This window comes from Primulina eburnea, chromosome 7, assembly GCF_022965805.1.
Source record: "Primulina eburnea isolate SZY01 chromosome 7, ASM2296580v1, whole genome shotgun sequence".
NCBI classification, from domain to species: domain Eukaryota; kingdom Viridiplantae; phylum Streptophyta; class Magnoliopsida; order Lamiales; family Gesneriaceae; genus Primulina; species Primulina eburnea.
The window spans coordinates 29,835,627-29,845,738 of NC_133107.1; the positions used below are offsets into that span (position 1 = coordinate 29,835,627).

General features: G+C 37.3%; 1 non-coding gene across 1 annotated transcript; it reads right to left on the reverse strand.

Annotated features, from left to right (window-relative positions):
• Nucleotides 1-7,265: 7,265 nt before the first annotated feature.
• On the reverse strand, nt 7,266-7,372 carry LOC140837560 (small nucleolar RNA R71). The gene has a single exon (XR_012119388.1). It is a non-coding gene; the product is annotated as a small nucleolar RNA R71 (small nucleolar RNA).
• Between the last annotated feature and the right edge of the window lie 2,740 nt (nt 7,373-10,112).

The window sequence follows — 10,112 nt, forward strand, 5'->3', positions numbered from 1 at the left end:
TCCAATAAGCCAAGCCTCTAAGTCCAACTGATGTGCCGTAGCATTGAATGAATGAACAACTAAATTGATTGAAGATGAAATCACACATGAATCTTTCTTTAAAATAATTTGGTAAAAATTGGCAATTGTACATGTAATGCCATCTACTGAAAAAATTACAAAGAACTGTCTGCTACTGGTATTAGAATCACTTCAACCAGGTTGATGAGAAGATATCGTTGAAATATCGATATCGTTCAGTCTGATCGATATGATAATTAAATTATTTATAAAAATTGAAAATTTGATGCGATAAAATATATGTTGTTTGATATGTTTTTAATATGATGAATTAATCTCGTTAAGTTTTTTGTATGACCGAAATACCCCTATGCTATTTCTTTTTTCCTACTTTTTTTAAAATTTTAAAAAATTAAATTCCAGTTAATTGAAAATTACTCCTGCAAGTCCACACATATATTTTACTTTCCAAATAAATCCATTTATTACTTTTTTCCTAGAAAAATTTCATCAATTTTTTTCCCTTTTTAGTTACCATCAAAAAGTGAAAGAATTCCATAAAATTTGAAGAAGACAAAATATAATTAACCAATAATTCCTTCAAATATCGGTCTTATAAATCTGAAATGCTTTCAAAAGGACTGAACTTAAACGAAAACGGCTTTCATGAAGTGTTTGCAGCGAGCAAATTAGTTTAGTACGACCTGAGTGGTTTTCAATGACCAACATAAATGGGCAAATATGTAATTTCATTAGCTCACAAGAAAATGAAACCATCGTTAAAACACATTACTCACCACCATTTTATTTGAATTGGAGGGAATATGATATTTTAATGAATAAAAGAGAGTGGATTTAAGGGTATTTTAGTCTTTTCACTCTTAATTTTTAAAAACGGTAAACTGCTCATAAATATCTAAAATCAAACCCAAATTTGCTTCCACTCCCTATGTCAGTATTAATATGTTTTAACTCCCTGACATCTCTTATTATGTGTTTAAGATCCCTACTTGTTAACAATTTACAATGATGCCCTCGTTATTTTTCTAAAACCCGGAAATACCTTTATGGAAATCATTCTCCAGAAACCGAAATGGATCGGCTCTCATTATCCTCGACTCTTAGACACCCATCTTTCCCCATTGTCGATGAAAATCTTAGGAAAAAATTGTGGCCAAATCCTTTGAACGACTAAACAAGATTAAACTTTGCACCCAATTTTTTTTCGTTGTCTGAAATCTCTCGTCACTTTTGGCTTTAATTTTCTATGTAATAGAATTTGCTGGAGTTGGGTCATCATCGAATCTTGTGTTTCTTGGTACCTGCAAGTTCAATAACCAACTCTTTGTGATTTCGATTTTCAGTGGGTGTAGTTTGTTTGATATTTTTGCTAGTCTGGAGAAAAAAAACGAGGAGATTAATCCTCAATCCACTACTCTGCAATACCTAGCTCCCCAACATAAGATGTACGTGACGTTGAACGATGATGATGATGTGCTTAATATGATCCATCGTCATATGTGGATGAAGCTTACAGTGATTGAACTGTTGGCAGAGAAAAAAGAACAGATTGGAGGTGGAAAATCTGTGGAGAGGTAGTATTGTTATTTAGTTCTATTTTGTATATTGTGTTTTGTTGGTATGTTTTTTGTATTCATATTGCACTTTATTTTAGTGATAATCCTGAAAGTTAAGAATACAGTGGTTTTGTGTTGTATGTTTGTTAGACTAATTCAAGCAGTAGTCTATTTTGTGTCATTATTTCCATTTGAGTAAGTAAACTGATGCCAAAATTTTCAGTATCTATTGTAGTACTAATGTTTTTCATTAGAGAACTTAGTTTTTACCTATTTATTACTGAATATATGGTTATGATATTGGTAAGGGTTGAGGAAGATGACACACATTCCAGTAGTGATAACGAGCTCGAAGATGCCCCCGTACAAAATTCCATTGACGCTTGGTTTCATTGCATCTGAGGCGAGGGGCAAATATTCAAGGATACTGCAGAATGTAGAATCTATATTAAAAGTATTCGATTGCTACCAGACGTTCATATTTATATAAAAAATGATCGAGAAAAGATTATCGCTATTTGTAGTGTAAAAAGTTGTAATGGAGGATTTATGTTTCTCGACATAAAGCAGACAATCTATTTGGGATTAGAAAATGCAATTTACAACACTCGTGTGGAGAGGATAATTTACGTAGTAGAGGGCATCCTAGAGCTGATGCAACTTGGGTTGCTAATGTATTGAAGGATAAATTGAGGGGAGAGCCTTCTTATCGTCCTTGTTCAATGATGAGGGATTTACATAGTGACTATGGAGTAGAGATAGGTTAAGGGGAAGGAAATAGCGATGCATGATATTCACGGTTCAGAAAAGGGCTGCTACAATAGATTGAGATGGTATTGTCAAGCTATTAGAGAAAAAAATCCTGGCAGTGCTGTTGAATGTGAGATAGATCCGGTAGATAATAAGTTTAAACGATTATTCATTTGTTTTAATGCATGTGCAGTTGGTTTTGCTACTGGTTGTAGACCGTTGATATTTTGGATGGAGCTCACATAAAAAATAAATACAAAGGAAGTATGCTACTTGCTGTGACGAAGGATGCCAATGACGATCTTTTCACTTTAGCAAATTCTGTAGTAGATGCGGAGAATGATTCTAATTGGGAATGGTTTTGTTATCATCTGAGATGTGTCATACTTACGCATCATACCATGGGATTCGACAGATTCACTATTTTCTCAGACAGAAATCCTGAGATTATCAAGGCTATCCAAATTTTATTTCCGGGTAGTCATAATGTGTATTGTTTGAGGCACTTGGTCGATAATTTTGTGAAGACAGATAGTAATTAATTAATGTTTTTTTGTGTATTATATTATTAAATAGTTTTAATGTAGGTATGTACTGTTATTAGAAAAAAAATATTAATTGTCTTTCGGTCATTACAAGTTTTGCGAAGTTATCCTCTAGATAACAAAAAGCATTGGTCGTCGGTATTCAAAAAAGCTGCCTATGCCCCATCACAACATGAGTTTTCACAGCACATGAATAATATATTTGAGTCAATGCCACTTGCAATAGCATTTATTCAAAAGTCTAAGCCTGAAAGCTGGGCTAATGCTTTGTTTCGTGGAAATCGTTGGGGTGTTATAAATAATAACATCGCTGAATGTTGGAATAATTGGGTTAAACCAGCTTGTTATCTCCCTGTTGTTTCTATGGCTGACCATATACGTGTGGAAATAATGAATATGATGCACCGACGACGCGAAGTAACATTAGGCATGGTGAAAGAATTAAGCCCAGCAAAGGAGAAGGCTGTTATGAGTACATTGAATCTCGCACCTTGAGAGTGTACCGTTCATGTGGTTGGAAGTTTGAAGTAGTTGATGGTGATAAAACATGTGTTGTTGATTTGAATGAATGGACTTGTTCATGTAGAACCTGGCAGATCCATATCCTCCCTTGCAAACATGCTTGTGATGCCATAGTATCGAAGTCAATGTTGGTATACGCCTTATGTGATAAATTTTTCAAAACTGATATGTATCGTCAAACATACAAGGGCATTATTAATCCCATACCGATATTTGACATGTATGAGTTTAATAGCGATGAAGGATAAAGCAACAATGGAGGTCGTGTGTTCTTACAGAAGGATGAAAAGTGAAGTGAAGATAGTTGAGAAGAGAACTGAACCGAAAATTATTGTTGTGGTCTACGTTCAAAACTTTTCAGAGTCAAAATTTGTGAGTCAAAGTTGTGTACAGCTGTTGTCACTGACAAAATAGTAGAGTGAAGGTGATGTTTTTGTTTTTTGACTATGGTGAAATGTGTAATTATGTCATTCTGAATGGTGCTACATTTTTAAAATGTAGTACTAGATAATAATCACTGTGGTGCTTCTTAAAGGTCTTATTGTCCCGTATTTTGGCTTTTATTTAATAACATTCATTCCCAACTAACATATCGAATCATGTTACATGAGTATTGATTAATGTTACGAGGTGCTCAATTTTAGGCAAATGATACCACAGATTGGTTACTGAGGTGCTCCATAATATACAAAGTGTATTGTATTTCTGTTTCTTTGTACCAATACAATGAGCAATACATAAATACATCATATGACCATAAACAACGTATTACATTAATAACAAGTCAACAAATATTTGAAATGATTACATAAATAATACTCGCCTAGTTTATTTTCTGCTGATGAGTTGTGAGTGATATGGATAACAAAATCTTACTGGCAAACATAAGTATTTGAAAATAAACCATTCAGTATTGTCAAAGAACATAAGTATTTGATAATAAAAAAATCAGTTTTGTTCAAACACTGTAACATATCAATTGTTTTATTATTAATTAGTTGAATAGCATCTCACGACCATCAACTTCGAACAACAGTTAAGGTAAAATGCTCCATTGAATACTTCATCAAAGTAGTTCATGCTCACTATTTAATTTCTCAAATTCAGTAAAACCCACAACTTTCTTGATATTGTTCAAATTGTTCAAACTGAAATCAAGAAAAATTCGAGCTTAATCAATTATTAACAAAAAATGTTCAAATTGGTTATTTTATGAATTAAAGTTGAACTAAAAAAAATTTATCGTGTCATCAACTCGACATAAAATTATAATAATAAAATAATAATAATTTTTGGGCTCGCCTGGCATGTCTTTGGCCTTACATAAGGTATGGCTCTGGGTGCACAACTAGTACATTCACGCGTGGACGTCGACGTGGTGTACGAGGTGCTCAATTTTAGGCAAATGATACCACGAATTGGTTATTTAGGTGCTCCATAATATACAAAGTGTACTTTATTTGTGTTTCTTTGTACCAATATTTTACGAAGTGAGGACATGGGTGCACAACTAATACATGCACGCATGGACGTCGACCTGGTGTCCGAGGTGCTCAATTTTAGGCAAATGATACCACGAATTGGTTACTTAGGTGCTCCATGATATACAAAGTGTACTGTATTTGTGTTTCTTTGTACCAATATTTTAAGAATTGAGGACATGGTGCACAACTAATACATGCACGCATGGACGTCGACCTGGTGTCCGAGGTTCTCAATTTTAGGCAAATGATATGATATGACTCGTTTTTACGTGTTTTTAGTGTTGGTTTTGAGTCGCATTCATGCATCATATTAGTTTGTTTAGTTTAATTTAGCATTCATTTAGCATTATTTAGTATTTGGCTGATCTCGTGTATTTTGTGGTTGTTTTGTAGGAAGTGGACCAAAAAGTGGGATTTTATTTGCATAGCATCGAAGAGGTCTCGCTAGGGCGGTCAAAAGTGACCGCCCCAGCGAGCATATTGGCCCAGCCGAGGAGTTTCTGCGCGAGTCATTCGCTAGGGCGGTCAAAAATGACCGCCCCAGCGAATCCATCGATGTGAACGAGAATATTTTGCGCGAAGCTCTCGCTAGGGCGGTCAAAAGTGACCGCCCCAGCGAGACCAAAGACACGGCCAGGAATTTTAATTCGAGAATCACTCGCCCCAGCGGACAATCCTGACCGCCCTAGCGAGCGACGCAATCCGGGAAGATTTGTTTCCAAGTTTTGTGGACTCTATCTTAGACCATAACCTAATACACGAGAGAGGTGCCGATTTGGAGACTATTCTGATATTTTCCATCACTTTTCTTGGGAGGAAGGCTAGGAGCAAGAGAGACTTTCGAAGAACTCGAGAATTCCAAGCGTCGCAGCCGTCATCCATCGTCAACCTTTGTATTTTAATTATTCAGTTTTTATTTCTTGCATAGATTGTTGATTTTTATTATGAATTTTGTTGGCTAAACTCTATATTTGTTGGGATTTGAGGGGATCCTACCCCGTACTCGTTGTTTAACATTATTTATCGACGTTTTTATGAGTGATTTGTTTATGCTTTTGTGCTTTCTCATTTCAATTGAAGTCTAGCTAACTTCCTTTGATTATTTCATGTTGTTAATGATTTCGATAGAATAATTGACAATAGGATCGAATAGCATAGACCACGGATTTACAATTTTAGTAGATATACGGAATTGGGTACGTGTCGATAGTGATAATTCACCCGGATGAAAGCTAGCGGATTCCATAGAACGTAATGCAATCGTGAACTGTTAAATAATTGAGGATACTTGATTACTGCATGTTTATGATTAGTATTAATATAGCTCGACAGAGTATATTAATTAGTCTAGGGAATTCCGTCGAATGCACGAGTAAAAGTCGAGTATAATTATTTGAACACGAGCGGTAGGTGAACTGATAATTCCCAACAAATTCGCTTCTCATTTGATTTACATCCAATTTAATCATTGATTTCTTGATTATTTGTTCTTGCATTTTAATCATTTTAGTTATTAAATTCACTTTAGTTTAATCACCAACTCAATCTATCGTTGCTAAAGAAATTGAAGTGAAAATAAGAATAGTGTAACGCAGTCCTTGTGGATCGATACTCGTATTCACTTACGTTTATTATAACTTGACTATCGTGCACTTGCGATATTTTAAATCGAGCTTTCATTTATAAAACAAATTTTGGAACTATTCACTGTGCAAGTTTTGCTCGATCAAGTTTTTGGCACCGTTGCCGGGGACTGTTGATTCACAATTTTTCTATTTTTCATTTAAATTCTTTAGTATTATTTATTTTATTGTTAGTTGATACTCCTATTCTGTTGCAGATTTTTCTTGTGGTGCATGCGAAGATCACTCGAAGTTAAGCTTGAGCCTTTTGACCCTGAGATCGAACGCACTGCTAGACGCCGAAGACAACAGCAAAGACTCAAGGAACAAATGGATAGGCACGAACAAGAGCAGGAGGCGGACCGCCAAAATGAGAGACGGATTGAGATGCCACGCCGTATACCGATGATGGATTATGCACAACCGTCTCTTGATGGAGCACGTCCAAGCATCGTGAGACCAGTCATCCGAGCTAACCAGTTTGAGATCAAGCCAGCTATCATTCAGATGATTCAAAACACTGTTCAATTTGGGGGAAGTGCACTTGACGACCCTAATTCTCATATAGCTGATTTTCTTGAAATTTGCGATACTTTTAAGTTTAATGCTGTGTCTGATGATGCTGTTCGTTTGCGTTTATTTCCATTTTCACTAAGAGATAAAGCTAAGGCGTGGTTAAACTGTTTGCCTGTAGGGTCTATCACTACATGGGAGGATATGGCGAAGGCATTCCTGATCAAGTACTTTCCTCCGTCGAAGACTATGAAGCTGAGAGCCGACATTACTACTTTTGCTCAATATGAGCTTGAGTCACTTTACGAGGCGTGGGAGCGATACAAGGATTTATTGAGGAGATGTCCACACCATGAGCTACCTCTTGGGTTAGTTGTTCAAACTTTTTACTACGGTCTGCTTACTCCTAACCGTACCATGATAGATGCTGCTGCCTGTGGTAACTTGCTGAGAAAAACGGCTGAGGAAGGATATGAATTATTGGAGGAGATGGCTGCTAGTAGCTATCATCCTCATTCCGATAGGCAGAAACGAGGTGCTGAAGTTAATCAAGTTACTGATTTGTCTGCGGTGTCAGCACAGTTAGAGGCTTTGAACAGAAAGATTGATGGGATGAGTGCGAGTGGATCGGCTATGCGTCTGCAAGAGATTTTCTGTGATAAGTGTGGAGGTGAGCATGACGTGCAGGATTGCCAAGATGGAAATCCATTCTATGTGCCTGAGGGAGCAAAACACGTGGGCTTCCAGAACCGTCCTAGAAATGACCCTTATTCAAACTCTTATAATCCGGGATGGAGGAATCACCCAAACTTTTCGTGGGGAGGTCAAAACAACCAAAACCGCCAACAAAGAGGTTCACCACATGGGATGCACCAAGGATTCAAGCCAGAACCGCCTAGGGAGGAGAAGTCAAATTTAGAGCAAATGATGACTAAATTTATTTCAGCAACCGAGACGAGATTTCAGAATCAGGATGCATCCATAAAGGGGTTAGAGAATCAAATTGGGCAGTTGGCTAAGTTAATTGCTAATAGGGAGCAAGGAACTTTGCCAAGCAACACGGAGACTAACCCGAGAGAGCAAGTGAAAGCTGTGGAATTGCGTAGTGGAAGAGCACTCGAGTCTAATGAGGAAAGGACCAAGCATGGTGAGGATGAGGTGGAACATCAAGGAGGTAAGTCTTCTAACTCTACATTTACACCTACTGCACCGAATAAAATTGTTATCCCTCCACCTTTCCCCGCAGCAATGAAGAAAGCTAAGTTAGATGCACAATTTGGTAAATTTCTTGAGGTATTCAAAAAACTGCATATTAACATTCCTTTTGCTGATGCCTTATTGAATATGCCAAGTTATGCAAAATTCTTGAAAGATATCTTGGCGAATAAGCGGAAGCTAGAAGATCATATGACTGTGAACTTGACTGAAAATTGCTCCGCTTTAGTTCAAAACAAGATGCCTCCAAAGCAAAAAGATCCAGGGAGTTTCTCTATACCTTGCATTATTGGTGATATTAATTTTCATAAAGCTCTATGTGATCTTGGTGCGAGTATTAATTTGATGCCCTATTCTGTGTTTAGGAGACTGGGATTGGGTGAACCCAAGCCAACTAGGATGTCATTGCAGCTGGCTGACAGATCTGTCAAGTATCCACGTGGGATTATCGAAGATGTCTTGGTGAAAGTGGATAAGTTTATTTTTCCTGCAGATTTTGTAGTACTTGACATGGAGGAAGATTTAGAGATGCCTTTAATCCTAGGGAGACCATTTCTGGCTACAGGGAAAGCACTGATTGATGTTGACGAGGGAAAATTGAGACTGAGAGTTGGAGAAGAAGAAATTATTTTTGATGTCTTTAATACTCTCAAGCACACAATGCACAATGATAGTTGTTTTCGTGTTGATGTCTTAGATTCTCTCGTTTGTGATATTGTGCAGGATGGATTGCAAGAACCATTGGAGGCCACTCTCACTACGGAAAAGCAGGAGGACGAGTTAGACGAGGAAAAGATGGAGATGGTAGCTCACTTGAATGCCATTCCACCTTGGAGAAAGCAAGTGAGGCTTCGACTAGAGGAATTGGGAGACAGAAAATATTTAATGCCTCAAAAGTCGAGCCTAGAGGAGCCACCTACTTTGGAGCTCAAACCACTACCTCCACATCTCAAGTACGTATATCTAGGAGAAAATAATAAACTGCCTGTTATTATTTCTTCTTCTTTGACAGATGATATGGAGAGTAAGCTCTTAGAAGTCCTTAAGGAGCATAGAGGAGCATTCGCTTGGAAAGTTGCGGACATCAAGGGGATAAGTCTTTCGATCTGCATGCACAAAATTCTGATGGAGGATAAATACTCACCTCTAGCACAACCTCAAAGGAGACTCAATCCAAAGATGCAGGAGGTCGTAAAAGCTGAAACGATCAAACTTCTGGATGCAGGTATTATCTATCCTATCTCTGATAGTGCGTGGGTAAGTCCTGTGCAATGTGTGCCTAAAAAGGGTGGGATTACTGTTATTACCAATGAAAAAAATGAGTTGATTCCCACTAGAACTGTTACGGGTTGGCGTGTGTGCATGGATTATAGGAAATTAAATGATGCAACCCGTAAAGATCACTTCCCCCTGCCATTTATTGATCAAATGATTGAACGATTAGCCGGTCATGAATTTTACTGTTTTTTGGATGGATATTCGGGATACAATCAAATCACAATTGAACCTGAGGACCAAGAGAAAACTACTTTCACTTGCCCTTACGGTACTTTTGCGTTTAGACGTATGCCCTTTGGTCTATGCAATGCACCTGCTACATTTCAAAGATGCATGACCGCTATTTTTCATGACATGATTGAGAATTTTCTTGAAGTTTTTATGGATGACTTCTCCATTTTTGGCTCTTCGTTTAATGAATGTCTAGAAAATTTGAACTTGGTGCTTATTAGATGTGAAGAGAGCAATTTGGTGTTAAATTGGGAGAAGTGTCATTTCATGGTGCAAGAGGGGATTGTGTTAGGGCACAAGGTGTCAGAAAATGGAATGGAGGTCGACAAAGCCAAGGTGGAAGTAATCAAAAATCTACCACCTCCGTCATCAATC